This window comes from Papio anubis, chromosome 1 (genome assembly GCF_008728515.1).
Source record: "Papio anubis isolate 15944 chromosome 1, Panubis1.0, whole genome shotgun sequence".
Classification (NCBI taxonomy): Eukaryota; Metazoa; Chordata; class Mammalia; order Primates; family Cercopithecidae; genus Papio; species Papio anubis.
Window position 1 is genome coordinate 156,968,102 of NC_044976.1, and position 24,305 is coordinate 156,992,406.

Sequence of the window (24,305 nt, forward strand, 5' to 3'; positions counted from 1 at the left end):
CTCTGTTGTGTCCTGGGTGGCTGTGTGGGCATGGAGCGCAGGTCTTCACCCCCACACACCCCGCCTCTTCACTCACTCCCCTACATTCTGCCCCACGGTTCAACCCACTCCCCAGTTCCTGTCAAGCAGCAACCTACCTCCCCTCTCTTGTGGAGCCAAATCCCCCTCAGCACGGTAAGGAGGGCTTTGTTTTGTTTTGTCTTTTTAAATTACAGTGGAAGCACAGAGAAGCCGTTAACTCCACCTGCATGAGAAGAGCCTAAGTCCAGCACGCAGCTAGGACGGTCTTCCCTGAATGGAGTTGGGGTGAAGTTGGAAGTAGCTCTCATTCTTTTGTGTCAAGCCCACAGTCAGGAAAATGGACATGGTCACTATCTCTAGCTTATTATCCTACCGCGCTACCATTTACAGGTAGTTCTGAATTTGCAGTCCTCACTATTACTATCACAAGATAGTTATTATTAGCCACATTTTACATGCGAAGAGGCTTGGAGAAATTTAAAAAAAAACAAAACTTGCCTAAGGGCACACAACTGTGAGTGACAGAGTGGAAAGGGATTCAAACCCAGGCCTGACTGAAGGCTGTTGCTGCTATTCCAGCATCCACTGAGTGGACTTAATGAGTGATCTCTACCAAGGGTATTTGCATTGATTGCCAAAGCCTTGGAAAGGCTATAAGGAAAGAAATGCCCAAGTAAAGTCTTCAGGGGTCAGTGGAGTGGGTGGGGATCTATATTCTGGAGGCAGCCTCCAGAGTCTTTCACGTTTCCACCAGGTCAAAAAATAAATAAAAAGAAGCATAAACAAATATTGAACTCCAATTAACAATATGATACTGAAGTATTTAGAGGTTAAAGCGTACCAATGTCTGCAACTTCGAAATGTGCCAACAACAGAAGAAAACACATGGATGGATAGATGAACAGATTTGGGGTAAAGCAAATATAGCAAAATGTTAGTTATAGAATCTAGATTGTGGGCATATGGGTGTTCACTGTGCAATTCTTTAAACTCTTCTGAATTTTTGCATTTTTCGTAATAACATATTGAGGGGAAATAAATCACACAGGTGGGTCACACCCATTTCTTGTTATACAATGCCAGGCTGGAGGGGAGCTTAATCATTAGTCACTGAATTATTTCCCAAGTGTCCCGCAGGAAGATTGCTGGACTAGACGTTTGAGGAAACAGAATAACAAACAGGCAGTCCCTGCTTGGTGGAAATTTAGGATACCTGTGAGAAAATAGGACAGAATCATAAAATCAACAGTCGTAAAGACAGTGAGCTCTTTATTTTCTGCTTTAATGGAGGGGGAGCAAATTGCCTGACTATACATGTCCAAATGTCTTTTGCTTTTTACTTTGATGCATGGGAAGGCTCACCACACTTAAAGAGACAGAAATGAGCAGTAAGAGACAGTGGTCCAAAAGCACTTAGCGGGCTCTAGAAGGCCCCCAGTGGAGAATTCACCTGCAGGTCCCAGAAGGTGTGTTGAGGAGCAGGAAGGGCACCTTTTGTGGCAGGTGGGTTTAGTGGAAAGTTGGGACCTGGAACCATGCCAGGACCAACTCTGCCGATCTAGATGAACTTGAACAAGTCATTGTTCTCTTTGAAGCTTAATTTCCTCTTTTGTTGCCTATAGGCCAAATTCTGCCTACGGCTTGTTTTTGTTTTCCACGTCTGAGGCAGGAAAACAAGGCAGTTCTGATGACAGTCCTCAAGGGCTGATCTTGGCCTCCAGCCTTAGCTGAGAGAAAGAACAGGGACCGCCCCCCCGCCAACCTCCCACCCACAGCCCAAAGGGAGAAAGGCGCCTAGGGCTTGTTTTTATATGGCCTGTGAGTTAATGGATTTTTAAAAAATATTTTTCAATGGTTGGAAAAAATCAAGAGAAGAATAACACTTTGTGAGATGTAAAATTATATGTAATTCAAATTTTAGAGTCCATAAATAAAGTTTATTGGAAAATGGCCAAACTCCTTTGTTTACGTATTATCTGTGGCAGCTCTCACTCAGTAATAACCAAGTAGTTGCAACAGAGACCTTATGGTCTGCAAAGCCTAAAGTATTTAGTCTGTATGCCTTTATTTGTTTATTTATTTTATTTTAACTTTTTTTTGAGACGGGATCTCACTCTGTTGCCCAAGCCGGGGTACAGTGATGCAATCTTGGCTCACTGCAGCCTCGACCTCCTGGGCCCAAGCCATCCTCCCACCTCAGCCTCCCAAGTAGCTAGGACTACAGAAGTGCACCACCATGCCTGACTAATTTTTGTATCTTTTGTAGAGTTGGAGTTTCGCCACGTTGTCCAGGCTGGTCTCAAACTCCTGTGCTCAAGCGATCCTCCTGCTTCAGCCTCCCAAAGTGCTGGGATTACAGGTGTGAGCTACGGCACCCAGCCTCTACCCGTTTACAGAAACAGTTTGCCAACCTGGTGTAAAATAGTTCATCTGCAACTCACTGCTCCACATACCTCACTTCACAGAATTGCTGTGAGAAGTAATGAGATTTGGGTTTAGTAAACTGGAAGATTCCATAAGACGCAAGGTGTTACTACTGCCCTGATTTCATTTCTCTCAATACCATCCTTACAAAGGCAGGAGAATCTAGAAGGAAGATCTTATATAACAGAAAGAGAAACTAAAGTTAACAAAGGGAGACAAATGGCATGCAGAAATAAATGCTCCTGTTTTCCCCGAGAGGCTTCCCACAGCAAGGGCCTCAGCCATGTACTCCCGCAAATTTGGGGATGTACAGACTCATCTGGAAAGATCTAAAGGGGAGGACCAAGCATTTTTCAGGAATTTAATAAGCCAGTTGTTAAACACACTATTATTGAAAAGTAAATTACATAAAGTTATAATAATTTAATAAATGATATTAAAAGGAAAGGCAATAAATACTCTAATGTTATCAATTCCTAATTCTTTGACTATTTTTTATTATCAGTGTTCTTGAGGTCATTTACACCTGTTCCATGTGTATGGTGAAAATGCTACACATTAGTGTGCTACTGTGACTGTTTTCCTGGCTCTGCATTCAATGATGTCATATTTGGTATCTTGAAATTAGTCATGGCAAGAGTATTTACAATTGGCAGTAGGCAAGCTCCACAAACCAGGCATTCCCCCCAGTCTCAAAGCTGTTTGTTAAACATTTACCAGCATGCTGCTGGGACCAGGACTTCCATTTACAAGAGATTCACAAGGGAGACAGAAGGCAAGTAGAGAGTGGAGAATGACAGAGAGCAGGGGGTGGACATCATGGGGTGCAGAAGAGGAGGAGGGTCAGGTCTGCTTCTGTTCCAAGAAGCTTTTGAACAAGAAGAGATGTATTTGGAGACTAAGGCTTTGATGTAGCCATTTCTATGGTGTGCGTTCTTTGGTTCCACCTCCAGATTAATGAGGTGTCAAAGAACTTAATTGCATAAAGACAGGAACACCAAGGTTCCGGAGGGTCGGTGGTTGGGGGGCGGTGAATGATTCTCCTGGAGTCATCCAGTGCCTCACAGCCAGGTCTAGTATCCTGACTCCTTCTCCCAGGCTAGCTCTTTCCAGAACAGTGACACTGTCTTACCAAGCACCTGCTGATGACAGGAAATGGACGCATGAGTCGGACCTGCATTGCTGCTCTCTTCCTATCAGTGAGAACCTGTCTCCCTCCCTTCTGTCAACAGGCATCTGGAGGCTTTGTTAAACTAGGAGAGTCTGACCACCCACATCCTCAGCTGGTCCCGTCCCTCCACAGCCCTCTTCTCCCAGCCCTTCAGTCATCTCCCTGGACTATGTTTTATTCCTAACACAAGCTTATTAAGAGTGTGGGAGTATTCAGCACATCAAGTGTTTGGCACTGGGGTGAGGTGACTGACAACAGCTCTGGGAAGCTCCGCACAACCAACACCAGAAGGAAGAGTGTCTTCACTCTCCAATGAGAGGACTTTGCATCCTGACTTTGTGTACTTTCTCAGGAGCAGACCACCAGAGACAGTGCACGCAAGGGGACAGGAGATGGCATTGTGAGAGTGGCCCACTCTGTGAGCGCATGAAATGATTTTAGAGCTCTACTCCCATTTGGTAGCACGTAAAACAGCAGACTGTTGAAAAGTCATGTTTGGAAGGAACCCAAGAGGTCATCATATCCAGAACTTCATTTTACAAACGTTTAAACTGAGTCCAGAAAGAGAATATGACAAGAGCAAATTTACATTGCTAATAGGTGATGGTGTTGAATTCAAACCCAGGTGTTTTATCCTGATGCAATAAGAAATACAGATTTGGTCTCTGTCCCTGGTCCTGGCATACAGCTCCTAAAACCCTTGTAATCTCTGACAAAGAGTGTCTTTTGGATGCTAAGAGGAAACTGGTGGCTGGGAGCCCCAAGATGGCTTCAGAATGGGGGCTGGTCATGAGAAAGACCACAGTATGATTAGAACCTCTGGAGAGGAGAGAGGGGCTGAAGGTTGCGTTGATCCCTTATGGCCAATGATGTAATCAGTCAGGCCTATGTCATAAAGCTTTCATAAAAAACAAAGAAAACTTGGTTCAGGAGGCTCCAGACAGCTGAACCTGTGGAGGTGCCTGGAGGGTGGATCTTCCGGAAGGCACATGGCAGCTCTGCGTCCCTTCCCACATGCCTTGCCCTATGCATCTCTTCCATCTGGCTGCTCATCTGTATCCTTTATCATATCCTTTAAAAGAAACTGGTAAATGTAAAGTAAGTATTCTGTGAGCTGCTCTAGCAAATTCATTGAAATCAAGGAGGGAGTCATGGAAACCCCAACTTATAGTTGGTTGGTCAAAAGCACAGGTCACAACCTTAGTCTTGCAACTGGCACCTGAACTGGGGGCAGTCTTGTAGGACTGAGCCATCAGCTGTGGGATCCGACTCTCACTGCAAGTAGATGGTGTGAGAACGGAACTGAATTATAGGACACCCAGTTGGTGTCTGCTGGAGAATTTCTTGGTGTGTGGGGAAAAGCCTCCATGCATCTGGTCACAGAAGTATGCTGTAGTGAAAAACAGTTTGTTTTCCCTTCAGACTGCAAGTCTCCGCCTCCCAGGTTTACGGCATTCTCCTGCCTCAGCCTCCCGAGTAACTGGGACTACAGGTGCCCGCCACCTCGCCCAGCTAGTTTTTTGTATTTTTTAGTAGAGATGGGGTTTCACCGTGTTAGCCAGGATGGTCTCGATCTCCTGACCTCGTGATCAGCCCATCTTGGCTTCCGAAAGTGCTGGGATTACAGGCTTGAGCCACCGCGCCCGGCCTAGTTTGTTCTTTTCTAAGAAAAAAAGCTAGAACTTAAGTCTCTTAGCTTCAGACACAATGTGAAATTTATGGAACCATTATTTAAAAAAAAAAAAAAAAAAAAAGGAAACCTACATATAGCTTACTTCCTGGAAGTATGCTGAACACTATGAAATGAATTCCATAAACATGATTCCTGTGATTTATAGCCTGGTTTACAGTTTAAAATTGAGATGGACATAGATGGAAAAGGGGGTTTAGGCTTAAACAATAGATATATGGATAGAATTTGCATTCTATGGCTGAATGTAAGCTTGGTGGAGTGAGGATTACATGAGTTTGAGAAGCAAAGACCTGAGTTCAAATCCTATCTCTGCTGTCTATTAGCTGTGTGACTTTGGGCAAGCTGCTCAGCCCCTGAAAACCTCAAATTCCCAGACTATAAAATACAGACAATAATATTTACTTAACAAGGATGTTGTGAGGATAGAATGAGATATTTGTAAAGTGTTTAGTATAGTACCTGGAGCAGAACAGGTGCTCGATAATGGTAACTAGTATCATTATCTCAGTGACAGCTAGTTCAAGGTGCTGGGAGTAGGTAAGGACAGAAACGTGGGAAGTGGGGAAGGAAATGATTTACCTACCTGGTGTTGATCACAATAACAGCAAAAATTCCTCATAAGGTATTTGCATTGCTCCTTATGATTTATAAATAGTCCTGAAAGACAAAACAGATTTAGTCCTATTTCATAGGCTAACATACACTTGTATTTATTCAGTTAAGGTTTACTGTTTCAGACTTGTTCTAGATATGAGGCTACAGCAATGCACAAGCAAAGGCTAATGGAAAATTCAATGGCCCAGACTCTGATGGTGGATTTTCTTTTTTTTTTTTTTTTTTTTTTGAGACGGAGTCTTGCTCTGTCACCCAGGCTGGAGTGCAGTGGCCAGATCTCGGCTCACTGCAAGCTCCGCCTCCCGGGTTCACGCCATTCTCCTGCCTCAGCCTCCCGAGTAGCTGGGACTACAGGCGCCCGCCACCTCACCCGGCTAGTTTTTTGTATTTTTTAGTAGAGACGGGGTTTCACCGTGTTAGCCAGGATGGTCTCGATCTCCTGACCTCGTGATCCACCCGTCTCGGCCTCCCAAAGTGCTGGGATTACAGGCTTGAGCCACCGCGCCCGGCCATCTGATGGTGGATTTTCTAAGCTAGTATCTCTTTCAAGCCTCACTCGTTCTGTTTGGCAAAGGCCTTGAACAACCAAATGACCAGAATTTTGAGGAGAAGAAAGGCAGGGATGAAAAGAGGTTGCCAAGTGCTGACTCATCCCATGGCCCTCCAGAGCACTGATGAGGGGTGGGGGGTCGCCTACAGAGGCCTCTTTCCTTGATAGTGCTTCCAGAGTTGGCATGCACCCATTCTGGGCTCTTGGAGGCTTATGCCCACAGGACAATTGCTTCTAGGCTGCTGCACTGGGCTCTGTGCCAGGCAGACTGGCATTCAATTCAGTCGAAGCCAGAGTGCAAAAAACTAAAGACAGGACAGGTGTTGCATGTCAATGACAGGAAAAAGATGGAAAACACTCTCTGCTCTGCTAGTCTGTACAGACACTGGCTTGGCCTGTTGCAAGTGTGTGGGAGAGGCATACATAGGTGTACGCACACAGGATGGGCAGGCATCCGAATGACCACAACTGGTCAAGAACTTTCACACATGGTGGAAATAGAAGAGGCATGTATGTTTGGCAAATGTGACTGCAGACTGTGTATATGTGAACAGGTTTGTGGCTTGGGTGTTTGAGTACGTGCTGTGCGTTGTGAGAATGGTGGGTGGGTGTGAATGTGTGTGTGAGTGGTGTATATCCAAGATGTAAATAGAAAGCAAAGGGGCTGATGTCATAAGCCACAAAAACTCTGTAGCCAAATGCCTTCAGCATGGACCTGTGTGTGTTGTTTGTATGTGTAACTGGCACACGTCTGGTCTAGTGATCTGTATATTTAAAATTACCTATGAGGACCAGGTTCAGTGGCTCATGCCCATAATCCCAGCACTTTGGGAGGCTGAGATGGGAGGATCGCTTGAGACCAAGAGTTTGGGTCCACCATGGGCAACATAGCAAGACCCTGTCTCTAAATAAATTTTTAAAAATTAGCTATGTGGTGGCATATGCCTATAGCCCCCAGCTACTTGGGAGGCTGAGGTGGGAGGATTGCTTGAGCCCAAGGTTTAAGGCTGCAGTGAGCCATGATCAAGCCACCACAGTCCAGCCTGAGTGAAAGAGTGAGACCTTGTCTCAAAAAACAAAAAAACAAAAAAAAAGTATGAATAGAAGCATTAGTGTTGTGTGTATTTGTACATGAGCTTGTATGTATAAGTGCTGGGTGTTGCTATGGTCTGAATGTTTGTTTCCCTCCAAAATCCATGTTGGAACCTACCACCCAATGTCATGTATTAACGGGTGGGGCTTTTGGGGAAGTAATTAAGTCATGAGGGCTGTGCCCTCCTGAATGAGATTGATGCCCTTATAAAAACGATTGAAAGGAGCAACCTTGCCGCTTCCAACACATGAGCAAGAAGCTGTCATCTTGGAAGCAGAGGGTGGTCCTCACCTGATATCAAACCTGCCTGTGCCTTCGTCTTAGACTTTCCAGCCTCTGGAACCATAAGAAAGACATGTCTGTTGTTTATAAATTACCCAGTCTAAGGTATTTTTGCTATAGCAGCCTGAACACACTAAGGTAAGTATGCTACGTGTTTATCTATGTAAATCTTTGTGTGCTTCTGGCCAAGGCTGGGAAACAAGATATAGTGTGGGACAATGAAGGATTCTGGCTTTCCTGTAGGCCTAGGATTCTCTCCCCCTATACATTGGATACAGTATCCTGAGTGAAATCCTAAAGGTCTAGATAAATGTAATAAGGCTTTGACCCCTGACACCATCCATTTGCCACTCAAACCCAAGCCACCCAGAAACACCTGCCCTGCTAGGCCCCACCACCAGGAGGAGTCTCTAACACAAAGGCTGACAACACAAAAGATGTCATCTTACACTCCCCTCATTCTGTCCCTTAAAGAAAAGGGACTGCTGTTGAAACTGAACCATTCATGCTGGCTCTGCTCTGCAGAGCTGTGACACAGACGTCCCAATTTCCCACCTAGAGCCTACAGGGGCCAGTTGGAAAGCCCAGATAATTTCCTCACTACCTTGTCATCTCCTGAAAGCTGCTTACTCTAGCAGGCCCCCCTCTGTTCTGAGGCTGACATTCCTTCTTTTCTCATTTCTCTCTGCTTTTGTCTAATGAGGTGCAGGAGGCTGCTGAAACTGACAATAGAATTACCCTGGACTCTAGATTCTGTCAATCTCCATTAGGAGCCCAGGGAGAGAACAGTCAAAGCACCAGGACACCTTGGTGCTATTATTGTAATGGGGTTCATTGCGAGAGCAAACAAAACAACATCCCCCCGAGATGCTCACCCTGGGCTGATGAGTCACTCTGGCTTCCAGCCCAGGCTGCAGCATCCACCTCACCCCACCACTCCAAGGAGCCAGAGCCCTGGGACGTCATGAACCTCACTGCCGCGGGCATGGGAACGTCAGGGAGGCTCATTCTTCCATTGAAGATCTGCGTAAGGTTGGCTCAACAACTCTCTCTTCATTTAATGACTTGTGAGCAGTACGTACAAAGCCTCACCTCAATTTCTGTAATGTCCTAGGTGATTTAGGTCCTCTTGACCACCTCTCATTTCATAAATTATCACAGCTGGTGAATTATTTGGTACATGGACCATCTCTCTGATCCCCTTCCATATGCTTTTTTTAGGGTTCTACCATTTCAATTCCTTGTGGAACTCAATCTGTTTTCTTAACTGATGCAAAAAGACCACTTAAAGGTAAGTCTTTTCAACAATGGTGCTGGAACAGTTGGACAAATATAGGCAAAAAAAATGACTCTCAATCTAAACCTCTCAAAGTTATTATAAAATTAATTCAAAATTAATTTTAAATGCATGAGTTTATACAGGTGTGGTGGCTCACACCTGTAATCCCAGCACTTTGAGAGGCTGAGGTGAGCAGATCATTTGAGCCCAGGAGTTTGAGACCAGCCTGGCCAACATGGCGAAACCTTGTCTCTACTAAAAATACAAGAAAACTAGCCAGTGGGGTGGTGGTGCGCACTTGTAATCTTAGCTACTCGGGAGACTGAGGCAGAAGAATCTTTTGAACCCAGGAGGCGGAGGTTCCAGTGAGCCGAGATCATACCACTGCACTCCAGCATGTGCAACAGAGTGAGACTCTGTCTCTAAATAAATAAATAAATAAATGCATCAGTTTACATATGGATCATATGTAAAATGTAAAACTAAAAAACTTCTAGAAGAAAGCATAAGAGAAAATTTTTGAGACCTTAGTTAGGCGGAGTTTTTAGATAAAATACCAAAAGCATGATTCATAAAAGAAAAAAGATAAATTAGATATTATCCAAATTTAAAATTTGTTCTGCAAATGATGCTGTTAAGAGAATAAAAAAATATGCCACAGATGGGGAGAAAATATTTACAAATCACTAAATAATTACAAATATCTAAAGAAACCTCAGCCAGGTGTGGTGGCCCATACCTGTAATCCCAGCATTTTGGGAGGCTGAGGCAGGAGAATCCCTTGACTCCAGGAGTTCAAAACCAGCCTGGACAACATAGTGAGACCTCCCATCTCTACAAAAATAAAAATTAGCCAGGCATAGTGGCACACACCTGTAGCTTCCGCTACTTGGGAGGCTAAGGCGCAAGGATCCCTTGAGCCCAAGAATTCAAGGCTGCAATGAGACATGATCACCACTGCATGCCAGCCTAGGAACAGAGTGAGACTCTTTCTGAAGAGAGAAAGAGAGAGAGAAAGAGGGAGAGAGAAGGAAGGAAGGAAGGAAAGAAGAAAGGAAGGAAGGAAAGAAGGAAGGAAGGAAAGAAGGAAGGAAGGAAGGAAGGAAGGAAGGAAGGAAGGAAGGAAGGAAGGAAAGAAGGAAGGAAGGGGAAGGAATCTTCAAAACTCAACAATAAGAAAACAAACACCACTAGAAAAAAAAAATGGACAAAAGATTAGAATAAGCACTTCTCCAAAGAGATATAGAAATGAAAAATAAGCATGTGGAAATATGTTTAACATCATAGTCATTAGAGAAATGTTCAATTAAAACTACATTGAGATACCACTACAAACCTATTAGAATAGCAAATAAATAAAAACAGCTGACAATACCAAGTGCTGGTGAGGTTGTGGAGCATCTGGAACTCTCATTCATTACTTGTGGGAATGCAATGGTACAGCTCCCTTTGGAAAACAAGTTGGCAATTTCTTATAAACACCTACCATATGACTACAATCCCACCTGCTCAAGAAAAAGGGAAACTCATGTTCACATAAAACCCACTACATAAATGGTTATAGCAGTTTTATTCATAATTACCAAAAACTGGTATAAGCCAAATATTCTTTAACTGGCAAATAGATAAACAAACTGTGGTGCCTCCAACAGTGCTAGAGTGGAATACTACTCAGTCGTGAAAACGGACAACTACTGCTTGACACAACAATGTGGAGGAATCTTAAATGCGTTTTTCTAAGTGACAGAAGTCAGACCCAAAAAGTTGAATATTGCATGATTTCTTCTATATGACATTCTGGAAAAAGCATAACTATAGGGACAAAAAATAGATCAGTGGTTGCCAGGGGTTAGTGGTGGGGAGAGAAGCTGACTATAGAGAGGCAGGACAAGGGAATTTTTGGAGTAATTGAATTGTTCTCTATCATGATTGTGGTAGTAAATTCATAACTCTATGCTTGTCAAGACCTATTGTACCATATAACATAAAAAGTGAATTTTACTGTTTGGAAATTTTTAAAAATTGACCCGAATGTTAGGGGAACCCAAAATGGAATACAAACTAAGAAATAAAACCGTAATACAAATAAATCATATACTTAACTTTGAAAGAGATGGAAAAGAAAATAACTAACAGAAGTAACTTCGGAAAACAGTTTTGAATGGATGCTATAAGACTAAAGACAAGAACTGTACTGAACGTGGTTTTTGTTACACAACAAAAACAGAAAGAACTATACACAAGTACTGTACTGTAGTAAGTAAATTTGTTCCTCACAGAGGTATGGGTTAGCGGTTCTGAAACTATTAAGTGTGTGCATACTGGGGTTGAAAAAACAAGTTAATACAGTCGATTCTCACACATTGCAGTGGCTACATTCTATAAATCACTGTAAATACTGAATTAACAAATACTGAAGCATTATTCCAAGGGGAAATACAGAGTTAGGGTCCTATGAGCCTCTGGTCATACCATTTTCATCAACCAATCAATACACTGCCTTGTTTTGTGTGTGTTTCTGTTTAAAGACACTTTATTTACTATATATTGTTCATTCATTAACATCGAACTCATGGCCAACCAGACGTGCTGTAACTCATGCTTGAATGAAGCTTGTCTAACACAGGTATTTTCTTTGTGAGGCTATACCAGCCTTTTCCTGCTCAGGAACATTAGACAGCGCTTCAGCACTATGCTTGGGGGCCATTTTAAACAGCAAAATCACCAATAAAAAGCATAAAAATGGGAAAAACGTGACACTAAATAGACTATGAAAAGGACACTTGTTTACAGTGTGAAAGCTGGAGCAAGAAGGCAGAATGGAGCCTGGTTTTGACCTCAGCTAAGAACAAGCACATTGGGCTAAAGTTTTTGAAGCTCTGGGCATATCAACGAATGACTGGCAAAAGACCACAAGTACTGGTTTTGGAGTTATAAATTATAGGTAGTAGGAGAATTTGCAAATACAGAATCCATGAATAGCGAGGATCAACTTTGTATGGTAGACAACGAGAGCCAGATGAGGGGAATGAGGCAGCAACCCAACCATCTGTCAAGGCCAGTCACAATTGCTGAGTGCACCAGACTTTCTGGAGTTAAAACTCATTGCATGCAAGCAAGCTGGAAGGTCTGTTAGACACCAAGCGTTCACCACTCCTTTTACAAAGACCACTGAGGCCTAGGGAGGAATACGTGACTTGTCCAGGTCACACATGAAATAGTCCTCTGTCTTCCTTTCCTGTAATGGCCTTGTGGTGCCTCAGTTCACCTCTCAAGGATCTGAGGTCCTGAAGGCTGGGAATTTTGTAGGGAGGAGTTAGCATATTTAAAACCCAGGCCTCAGTTTACCCAAATGAATTTCTTTCCTATACCAAGATCTGCCGGAAAGAACTTCTAGATAGCGAGTGAAGTGCCAAGGCTCAGTCTTAGACCATCTCTGTTTCTACCAGTACACACTCTCCAGGTAATCTTATCCATTCTCATTACTTTAAGTATCATCTTTTGTTTGTTTGTTTGTTTGTTTTTTGAGATGGAGTTTTGCTCCTGTTGCCCAGGCTGGAGTGCAGGGGCGTGATCTCGGCTCACGGCAACCTCCACCTTCTGGTTTCAAGTGATTCTCCTGCCTCAATCTCCCGACTTTAAGTACCATCTGTATGCAAATTTACATCTCCAGCCTAGACCTCTTCTTCCAGACCCCAGACTCCAGTTTCCAACTGCCTTCTTGGTGTCGCCGTGTGGATACCTAACAGGCACCTCAAACCTAACATCTCCAAAGCAGAGGTTTGATGCCCTCCCTCAACCTGCTGCTCCCGTCCCCATTCTTTCCTATCTTAGTAAATGGCAGCTAGAATTGCTAAGGCTAAACCTGGAGCATCATTCTTGAATCCTTTCTTTCTCTCATATCATGCATACAATTCAGCAGACAACCTGTTGGTTTGTAGGACTTCTTACCACCTTCATTGCTACCACCTAGGCCCTCTGACTACTGTGTTTGCAAATCTCCTGAACTTTGTCCCCTGTTTCCAGCTTTGCCCCACACAGTCTGCCAAATAGCAATTAGAATTGTCCTTATAAAATGTCAGGTCAAGTCACTCCTCTGTTCAAAACCCTCCAATGACCTCAGAGCAAAATCCAAGGCTCGCAGATGACTCCCAAGGCCTACATGAGCTCTGATCTCTCCTCCCACTTCACCCCGATTCACCTCACTCCAGCCATACAGATCTTGGCTGTTCCTGAACACTTGGGCAGTTTCAGCTGGGCCTGTGCTCTTGGGGTCCCTCTGTCTGGGAAGTTCTTTTCCCAGAGAGCAGGTTTGTAGCTTTTCAACTTTCCCCCTGGTCCCAGACAAGCAGGAGGACATCTGGGTTAGAAACCTTAGCTTGCCAGGTGGAGTCAGGACTAGACCTCCAGCCTTACATTTTACTGAGCTCTGCTCCAATGTCCCTTTATCAGAGAGCTCTGCCAAACTGCACCATCTCCATCACTTGACATCCCCTTCATCCTGGTTTGTCTTTTTCTTCTTTCTTTTTTTTTCTTTTTTTTTTTTTAAGACAGAGTCTTGCTGTGTTGCCCAGGCTGGAGTGCAGTGGCACAATCTCGGCTCACTGCAAGCTCCGCCTCCCAGGTTCACGCCATTCTCCTGCCTCAGACTCCCGAGTAGCTGCGACTACAGGAGCCCGCCACCTTGCCCGGCTAATTTTTTGTATTTTTAGTAGAGACGGGGTTTCCCCGTGTTAGCCAGGATGGTCTCAATCTCCTGACCTGGTGATACGCCCACCTCGGCCTCCCAAAGTGCTGACATTACAGGCATGAGCCACCGCGCTCAGCCCTAATTTTTGTATTTTTAGTAGAAACAGGATTTCACCATGTTGGCCATGCTGGTCTCGAACTCCTTACCTCAGGTGATCCGCCCGCCTTGACCTCCCAAAGTGCTGGAATTACAGGCATGAGCCACTGCACCCAGCCCTGGTTTGTCTTCTTAACATTCTTTGCCATCTCCTCTGCTATATCTATTTATGTATCCACTAGATCGGAAGCTCAGGTCTAATTCCGTGTACCTAGAATATTGCCTGTATCGTAGTAGGGATTTAAGGTTTTGTTGAGAGAGAGAATGAATGAACGCACAGAAGGGTTTGCTTTTCAAACCAGAGCCTCCCTACCTCCTGCTCTGCCTGCTAAGGATCAGGAGGAGACAGCAGCTAAGGAAGGCAGTCCTGAATTTTCCCGAGGGCAAGGGAGTAGTAAGTGAGGGGCTCCCTGAGAAACCCTGGAAGCACTCACTCTGCCGCCAAGGCTGCAAGTAAAACAGGCCAGAGTATCCTAACAGCCTCCACTCAGAAGGGGCCTGGAAACTTTCAACGAGACAAAATAATTGTTATTTTGCAGTGGTTTAGGGTTTGGTGGGGCTTCCCACTCCTCCCACCCCTAGGCCCACATTGAATGCCCTCAGCCCTTCCTGCTGCACCGCGGCCTCACTCTGCTGCTGTTCACAGAGCCAACTTCCTCCCGCCCCACACAGAAGTTCCCAGAGCTCACTGGGAACCTTCTGATTTGCATCTCCAAAGAAATAAAATAAATTCCACTAAATGCTGTTTGTTTTTCCTTCTGTTTGCCCTGAGGCGGGCCTGTTGTGGCTCCTGGGATCCCGAGTGGGTAATTCAGGCAATTTGTGGTTCAGGGAGCCGGGGACCTTAGAGGCCTTTACAATAAAAAGAGGGGAGCCTGCAACTCCCATTTGAAAGGAGATGGGGGGAGAGGCGGGAAAAGGAAAGAGGAACTGACAACAAAACCTGCCTGACACAATTATAGCCAGATTTGCATAACAGAGACCGAGAACTCACTTAGAAGGAGTGGTAATTAGATTCTCTGGTGATTAGGGACACTTTCCAAACGTGGGGAGAGGAGACGGAAATCCAACCTTGAAGTGGAAAAAGAATGTAGGAATTGGGGCTCGCTGTCGGGAGGCGGGAAAGAGGGTTTACAGACTGAGAGCTAATTGGCTCAAGGCCGACACCTCCTGGCAAGCCAATGTTTCCATCCCAGATCTGCGTGTCTGGACTAGTGAGGGAAAGCGCTGAAGACCCACAGCCCTATGTGGGGGGCATCCAGGCTCTTTCCCAGACCAGCTGTGTGACCTTGTACACCTGTAATCTCTCTGAAGCCAGGTAACTTGCATGCCAAATAGGGTTTAGAGGGCTGCTTGTTGCTTAAATGAGATACTGCTGGAAGAGGGTGTGGAGGATAAGCACAGTCAGTGGGCTCATTTGAAAGACACCTTCCCCAACTGCCTTCCCAATGGGCATCTTACAACAACTGTGTTGCTTCTGGTAGTGCTTCACAGTGCGAGGTTGACCCCCTTCATAAGGAGGTAGCCTGTGAGTTAGGAAGGCAGTAACCCCAGAGTAGGAGAGAAGCTGCCAGCCTTGTGACTGGGGCATGTGTAAATATGGAGGCCTAGGAGTGTTAGGAAACATGGTCTTAGATCAGTTCTCTCTCTCTCTCTCTCTCTCTCTCTCTCTCTCTGTCTCTCTCGCCCCAATTCTCACTTTCTCCGCTTAAGAAAGCATGACATCATGGGGTCACCTTGAATGCAATATTCATGCATATATGAAAAGCATTTGCAAATGTAGATCCCTTATTATTAGTCAGAGGCACTGGCCCAATTTACTCAGCTGGAATCCACCTCCTGGCGGAGCAGAACATGCAATATGTTTTGTCTCTGGTCAATCGGATGTGAAAGAGGCTAAAGTTTGGGAGTAGACTCAAGGCCCATGCAGGACTTAGTAAGGTGGCCTTTAAAGTTTTTAGCTCAGAGAAGAGCTGGGAGGCCGCGGGGGCTGGACTGGGAGGGAGGACAGAGCAGAGCAGCTCTAGTGCGCTGCCCTCCCAGCCAGCTTGCCCTCTGCAGCGAGGCACAGGAAACCAAATCTCCCAAGGAATCACTGCCACTATAAATCCCAGGAGACTGTTAGGACACTCAAACCGACTAGTGTCCCAAGATAAGCTCAGCCACTCCATCTCATCCATGCACTAGATGCTTAGCTACCAGCTAGAGCTGACTAAACAACCTGTCTCCAAATCCTCGCCTGCCTACCGCATTGCCCAACCCTGCTGCTTAGGAGGACAGGAAGTCTGGATTGCACACCAGCCAGGGCGGGGCATTGCACTCCAACGTGGTACCTCCTCAAAGGCGGAGGGCTCCTTTAGCTCCCTACACCTGGGTGAGCCCAGCGGCTGGTGCCCACACTTTGGAATTTCCCTGCACCTCTGCTTGAGGCCTGGGAGGCTGCCCCAGGTGGCCAGGTAAGTGGTACGGCAGCACGTCGATGGGGTTGCGCCTTCTGTTTTGCCAACCCTGTAAAGTCCTAGCCAATGCATCCACTACTCTGGTTGGTGGGCCAGTGCGACGTCTAGCCTCAACAGAACTGATGTTAAATTCTGCCTGGATGCCGTGCTTTGCCCTCTTTCCTCATCGTGCCCTCTTGTCCCACCCTCTTGGGATGTGAACATCTTAACCTAGCTCCGAGCCATCTTTATTCCCTTCCCGCCTCCGGGTGTAGAGTTCCTGCCAAAGGGATCAGCACCCCTCCTGGGTGCACCTTCGCTTCCTCACCCATTCGCCATCGCCAGCAGCGAGCACTTTCCTTCGGCCCATGGAGTGCCACTCCTTTGCAATTGCATCTCTGGCTTGATGGGGTTTTATTTTACTCTCGCGGAGACCCTGAAAACCCGGCGGAACGCCTTTATGATTTTAAAACGATATTGGACTTACCACCCCTCTACACCTTTGTCATCGTGGCCACTTAGTTTCCTCCTAAAATTCCCTAGTTACTCCCTGCACCTAATCCTAGCTTTGTGCTTGGGATTCCTGAGCCGAGTCTGAACAGCCAGATACACTCCAGTCATGCTGGCACTGGGTGTCTACTTTACCCAGGGTTGTCCTCTACTCCCTAAATGCAGATGCTGGACTCATTAGGCCCCTTGGTTGAAAGGACAGATACAGGAGGAGAACATGGCAGAGGCAGTAGAAAGCCCAGACCTCCCAAGGGGCTCTGCTGCACTCAGTCCTATTGGAGTCAGAGATAAAGGAGAAGCCAGGAGGTAAGAGAGGTTGGTGAGGAGCAGCTGTAGTGGCCAGGGTGGAGGACCCAAGGAGAGAGGTGGGGAGAGACAGAGATGTGGAGATCAGGAGAGACAGGAGATGAAGAGGGGCAAGTGGGAGACAGAGATTCAGCTTTGCTGCTCATATGAAATATTGGTATAGTCACACATAAGCTCCCAATAGACTGGCCTGTTAGAGCTACTTTTGACCAGGCTCTATAAAACTCTTAACCAGCACCTCCGCTCCACCCAATTGCCCTACGTTTCAATTATCTTTACCTAAAACAACCCTACTCTTAAAAGAGAATTATCCTGAACAACCCCAAAAGCTCATCCGCTTAATAACATCCAGGCTATTTTCTTACACGCATAGTGCTCCAGGGTTTCCCTAAACTAACGAATTCACGCCCCATAACCCCTAAGACCCACCGATGCTTCCACTTCCTATAAAGCCGTAGATGGTTGCGGTCATCGTGGGTATTAATGGGTTTGCGGTTTGTGGGGCCGGGGTTCCGGGGATGGGGTCGCATTTGTTGTTGGCGGGTCTGCGGAGGCTGGAGGCATCTGGGATGCCGATGACAAAACCCCAGCAGCAGGAAGGCATGGACAGACCGGCCCTAGGTGTGCGCAATCAATAAAGGAGGTTGGACTGGCAGGTGAAGGAGAAAGGACAAGATGGAGGAAGGTGAACAGAAGGCATATTCATGTTGCTTCGGGTTTAACATACTTGGCGGCGCCGTGGGAGGATGCGGATCGGCGGGGAAAACAGCCGGGTGGTGGTGTCAGTCAGAGGATCCAGGAGGCAGCGGGCTGTCAGGCATTCGCGCTTTCACCCTCCCAACCCAAGTACCAATACCGTCTACCCTGCGCCCGCGAAAACCAAGCCCGTAACCACCAGCCCCCGCATTTATGGACAGAACATCCAGGCGCCATGCGAGCTTCGCCCCACACAAAGGGCCGAAGCGAACCTCAGCATCAAAGGCTACGCCGCTTTACAATAAAGACTACCCACTTTCTGTGCCGTGCTTTGGCCTCATGTTTAATTGCTTAAATCTCCTAGATTAGAAGTTACATTGCATTCACCAAATTAAGAGCAATTGAAGTAGCAGATAATTAAATATCCTTTTATCCTGCTTGCCTGGGCTGGAGCTACTGGATGGCAAATAGGGACTAAGTTTTCATTTTTTGTACCCATTTTAGGTGCATGCATGAGTGGGTGATCAGAGTATTTTAATAGAGTATCCAGCCATTTTTGACATTTCCTTTTCTCTCCAGTGTTGTGGGATTGTGTAGCTCACCTAAAATAGACATCTGCTTAGAGTCTATAGCCTTCACTTGGCAACAAAAATTCAAAGGACTTATGGGACTCCGCAAATCCTCCCTCCGCCAGCTTTAGGCAAGTCAGGATGTGGAACCAAATGCTCTAGGTTCCCTAGAAACAGTGAATTACAGAGAAACTACTTTTAAGCAAAGCCAAATTCACTTACTCATCCTCACACACACCTCTCATCTGGACTCAATGTTTAGGGTCCCTGGGTACTGTGATTAGGAAGATAGGTCAATTTCCTTCTTTTTAAAGGGTATGTGTGTTTCATTTTAAGAGATTTAAGTTGTGGCTATGGACGTATTCTCGCAAGTCAAGTATTAGCTGAAACTAAGAGTTTGTGTTCAGCCGGTTTCCATGGTAACCTGTTAGCTTCCGTTGCCTTCCTCTCTCTGCTCCTCTGTTACGGGGATACTCCTTTCCTAAAGGCCAAGATTAGTAAAAGACAGAAACGGACATCATCCACACCAAGCTCAACTGCTCCCAGACAGCACAGCTGAGGTGTGGCTGCAAACCCAGTGCGTCTGTCAGCGTGTGGTGGGGCTCAGAGCTGGTGGATCACATGCTCCCTGCTTCAAGGTCGCTCCCACCCAGATTTCTGTGCAGTCCCCACCCCACCCTGATGGCCAGGCTGGTGCTGTAAGCACAGCTGTGCCCAGGGACTTAATTATATGCATGGGATTCTATTCTTTCCAAGACCAGGTATTAGTTTTTAAAATAGAAGGACAGCAAAGGGTTAGCAAGAAGACAGGAGAGGCAAAGAGAGGGAGAATGATAGAGACAGACGGAGTCAGAAAAGGAGCACAACAACCTTTTGACCTTTTGCTGTTTTGAGCAAACAACAGTCCCCAGAGATTACAGGTAGAAGCAGAAGTCAGAAGACCAGGACTCAGGCTCAGAATAAATATAGGCATAGCCTAAACATTTCCCAGTTTGCAGCTCACCCATTTGATGACACAAGGTATATAAGCCCATAAAACCACCTTTCTGTGGCAATATACATATAAAGGTCCCCATCCTTCACTCTTAGTATTTCTACTACAATCAGTTACCTTCTTAGAGCAAGAGGACACATGCAAAGAATCATAGACTTAGACTCCGTTTAACCTAGACAACTACAGGCCAGACACTGCTTGAAGCCCATCACATGTATTCATTAACCGATTTCATCTCTACAAAAACCTTTTGATGTGGGTGCTATGAAGAACCACCATTTTACAGAGATGGAAATGGAAGCACAGAGAAGTTAAGTAAATTGTCCAAAGTCACACAGCAAGCTAGTGGCAGAGCCAGGGTTGCAAAGACTCCAGGGTTTGTGTTTGTAACCTCTACATCAACGTGGTTGAAAGAGAACTCAGCAAGCATCTCATTCAACCATCTCACTTTCCTCAGAGGAACCCAAATCCCAGAGTTTGTGACTTACCCAAGGTCATACAGCTTGTGAGCAGCAGATGCCCTGGGCAAGTGCCCAGATAATTAAGCCAGAGCTGCTTCCACCCCTTCTGGAAAAAGTCAACGAGGGCAAAGTCCTTGCCTCCAACCCCAGCTGCCTCCCCGTCCCCGGGGTTCACAGCCCTGGCTTCCTGCTCTTTGAGGTGCCCCTTCCCAGATGGCCCGTCTGCCTGTCTGAGTCTGACTTCCCTGGGTGAAGGGGAGGGGGCTCTGCCCAGCAGTCCTGCTAAGAGTGACAGCGCCGCCCACAACCCTGTCATCTCTGCCTCGCTCGTCCCTGTCAGCCGCCTCCCAGCTCCCAGCTGTCTGTCAGCAGCTGCTCAGGGATATAAATAACCAGCCGTTGGCAGAGGCGCCCTGGCAGAGAGGGGCGGGGGCAGGGAGGAGGCAGAGGGGCTGCTGACAGGCAGTGAAGAAACCCGAGGGTCCTCCTTCCGGAGCAGACGTTCCAAGCTGATCCTCAGAGGAGCAGGTTGAGGCCTGGAGCAGGAGAGGGAGTGAGATTTAGCAGGAAGCAGTTGAGTAGAGGGATGGAGGCTGGTGGGCCAGCCCTAGAACTGTGTCCGAGGCCTTCCACCTATCGGGCGCTGCAGACTTAGGTGCTGTTTAACCTAGACAACTACACGCCAGGCACTGCTCGAATCCCATCACATGTAATCCCATCACATTAACTCATTTCATCCCTACAAAGACCCTCTGATGTGGGTGCTATGAAGAGCCATCATTTTACAGAGATGGAAACGGAAGCACAGAGAGGTTAAGCAAATTGTCCAAGGTCACACAGCAAACTAGTGGCAGAACCAGGAGGACTCCAGTCCTCCCCTCCATCCCCAGATTCTTGAGGGAGTATATGGAGGACTATTCTCCCCATAATATTTGTGGGGTATAAGGATGCTAATTCTGTGGGGAGCAGGTGATCCTGGAGAGGAGAGGGTCCCCAAGGCCTGCTGTAAGCAGAGTAGGGGTGGATAGAAGGAAAAGGAGAGTTTGGGCAGAATTGGAAGGACAAGAGAATAATTTAAAATTCAGCTAGCATTTATCAAGCCTGTAGCAGATGTGTTGAGTGCTTCCGCACACATCACCTCATTTCATCGTCTCTATAATCCCACGGTGGGCAGTATCGCTGTTTTACAGATAAGGACGCTGAGGAGTGATAAGGAGAATCAAGAAACAGCAGCGCTGGAAGAAACTTTCAAGATCGTTAGGTTCTGTCCCCACATTCTGCTGAGAAGACACAAAGAAGTTAGTGACATGGCCAAAGACACACAGCCTGCAGTGCAGGGATGGACATGGCTGGACATGGCTGGACACTAGCTCCCTGGGCCTGCCCGCCTCTTGGTGTGTGGTTGACAGCTGCTGAATTGATCCGACCTTAGGAAAGTCACTGAGCACCCCCGGAGCTTAGGTGAAGTTAGGAGAGGCGCTAACAGGATCTATGTTATGGCTCAGCAAAGACTGCCCTTCTGGTAGTTCTTGGACTAGAGCGATGGATCTCACACTGTGGTTTGCATCAGTAACACCTGGAAGGCTATGAAAACAGAGTGCTGAGTCGCACCCCAGAGTTTCTGAATCAGTGGGTGTATTGTTTATCTTTTTAACTTTCTATATGTATTATGATGTTTTGATGTTTAAACAGCTTTCTGGCTGGAGAAAGACTGCCCCTCCGTAGGCTAGCCAAATTCTTAGAGACAGCGATGGGCTCAGTGGGAGCAGGCCTTTGATGTGCCAACTAACCCACCCAGAGCCAAACCTCTATCTGGCGCTTCTACCCCAGGAAGAAACCTTCTTCTGCCCTAATCATCCCAGGGCCAGGTACCTGGCAACTGGGGACCACCCCTGTAGTTTAAAGCCTATTGACAGTGTCCAAACTAGCCAATTTAAAAATGTTCACTCTGCCCTGCTTTGCCTTTCTCATGGAAAACCCAGCGAAGAGTAGCTCTCTCCTCACTCCTGCCCATCCTGCCTCCAGGCCACTCTGACACTTTCCCACACAAAAGTGCACAGGACAGGAGGTCTGTGCTGGAGCCTGAGAATTGGGATTTCTATTAAATAACAAGTTCCCAGGTGATACTAATACTGCTGGTCTGGGGACCCCACTGTGAGAACTATTGGAATAGAGAAGTCAAAGGTAGCCGGGAGCAGAGCCCCTTGAAAGGAAAAGGATCAGGACACTGATCTCTTATTTACTCTAATTCAGTAGGTCCTGATGGACTGAGATGGTAATGACCTTAGACATCACCGGTGAGAATGCCTGAAGGGAGAATTCATCCTGAGGGCAACTGCAGACAGGGCTAAGCAAACTGTGGCCCGTGGACCAGCAGCATCATCGGCATCCTATAGGAGTTGTTAGAAATGCAGATTATTAGGCCCCATTTGAGACCCTACCGGATCAGAATGTCTGAGTGTGTGGGCCCCGGATCCATGCTTGAAGAAGCTCTCCGGGTGATTCTAACACACCGTGAAATTTGGGAAGCACTAGTGTAGCCCAATCATCTGCCTTCATACTGAAGCCTGCATTACTTTGATGGCAAAGTGGCCGGTTCTGGCACAGAGTGTGGCACAGAGTGTGACTAGTGTGGCAGTGGCTAGAAACTCTCTCAGACTCAGCTACTTAGCTGGTGACCTGTGGGGAGAGTAGCAAAGCCGGTGAGTAAAAGCTCATTTGCACTGTATCAGAAATCCCAGAAGTGGCACAGCCTTGAGCGGGTCTGTGTGGGTGTCTGATCGGCAAGGGCATAAAGGCTGCCATGGGAAAGCCCCTCTGGACTGTGTGAGACCAATGCAGAGCCATCATTCAGGAGGCAGCGATAGAAGCAGGGATTGGGGCGGCTCTCTGGTAATCTTTTTACTGGCCCTTCGCACTACATAAGCCCTAGGCTTTTCCATCCACTGCCAAGGGCAAGCGCTGGGGAGGAAGAGGGGGTACTAAGAGATACTAGATTTTCTGCTCAGTTGGAAAGGTGGTTGCTTAAAGGACTGATTTAAGTATTCAAAGATCTGTGACCTTCTTTGTACCCTCAGCTGATGAAATACATCACTCTGTTTATGTTTCTGTAAATTTCATATTTTATTTGTGCCTCTAACAGAGAGAGTTGGTCAGTGGGACTTGCAGCGGAGAATTCTGACTCATGGTGGCCCGAAGATGAAGGCTAAGGAAGGAGGTCATTTGAAGCATATTGCATGGCCCAGGATCTTTAGTCTGCCCTGAAGGACTGTAGATTCCAAACAGCAGAAGGTGGTTCCACTAAAGACTGCTTCAAGGGAGGGTCTGGGAGAGGAGTGAATGGGAAGATGCCCCTTAACACCTGGAGGTGATTCAGCCTCACCCTCCCCCAGCATCTGGCACCTACTTCTCCTTCCCAAGCACCTCACACCTCTGCTCAGGCGGTTCCCTCGGTCTGGAATGCCATTCTCCACTCTGCCCAGATGACAAACACCTGTGCCTCTTTCAGGACTTGGCTTGAGATCTTTTCTCGGAAGATTTTCCAGACCTGTCCTGAGACAGTGTTTCCATTTCTCCCCATGCGCCCACTGGACCCTCTATGTATTTCCATCATAGCACATATACCTTCTGCTCCAGGACTGCAAATTCCCCAAGGCAAAGATGGCCTTGTCTTTCTTTTTAGACTCAGTACCTGGAATGGCAAATGAGATAGATACTACCCAGGTAGAGCTTATAATCAGGCGGAATTTTTATAAAGGTATCTGAATAAGGAATTAAGCCTTCAGTGAGGAGCTTTAAATGCATGATATTTTACCAATTACACTACCAGGACTTTAGCATCTAATCTGCTTTAGAGTCACTCCTGCCTAGGGGAGCTCCCAAGTGAATGGGGGAAACCCTGTTCTTGCCCTTAAAGAGTTCCAGTCTGAGAGGGGTGACACAGCCCTTGCCCTCAGCGGATTCCCAGAGTGATGGGTAAACATAATGTATTAGTCACGACATTGTTTCCTGCCGTGTATTGGTTTCTTTTCATGCAATAAGAAATGTGGCCCATGAAAGTCCAAGCCTAAATTGTCCTGCAGTTCACAGACCAGAGACAGAGCTTATATCCTAACACTGAATCTCAGAGAAGGCACTGTTTGGCTTTACCTGGGCCAGGTACCCATCCCTGTGGGCAGGTGGGACTGAGTGGAAGAAAGGAGACCAGGCTGGCCCTGCTGATCTACACAGAATGGATTTGCCATGGGACAGAGGTCTGGTACTGGGGAGGGGATTTGGAGGGGAGCACAGCAAGTTGTGCTTGACTGACAAAACTACTGCCCTGGATTGCCGAGGAGGCTGGACATATAAACGCAGC

At 46.6% G+C, this 24,305-nt stretch overlaps 1 long non-coding RNA gene and 1 other non-coding gene across 4 annotated transcripts; one reads left to right on the forward strand and one right to left on the reverse strand.

Annotated features, from left to right (window-relative positions):
• Window positions 1-1,675: 1,675 nt before the first annotated feature.
• LOC116272409 lies at window positions 1,676-1,814 on the reverse strand. The gene has a single exon (XR_004181100.1).
• Window positions 1,815-4,342: 2,528 nt separating this feature from the next.
• Window positions 4,343-23,792, forward strand: LOC103878481. Of its 3 annotated transcripts, none has more exons than XR_638700.4 (4): window positions 4,343-4,714; window positions 8,755-8,881; window positions 9,071-9,140; window positions 23,091-23,792. It is a non-coding gene; the product is annotated as an uncharacterized LOC103878481 (long non-coding RNA). The 3 variants fall into 3 exon arrangements; XR_638694.4 differs by lacking the exon at window positions 23,091-23,792 and adding an exon at window positions 12,683-12,992; XR_638696.4 differs by lacking the exon at window positions 23,091-23,792 and adding an exon at window positions 12,658-12,697.
• The last annotated feature ends 513 nt before the right edge of the window (window positions 23,793-24,305 follow it).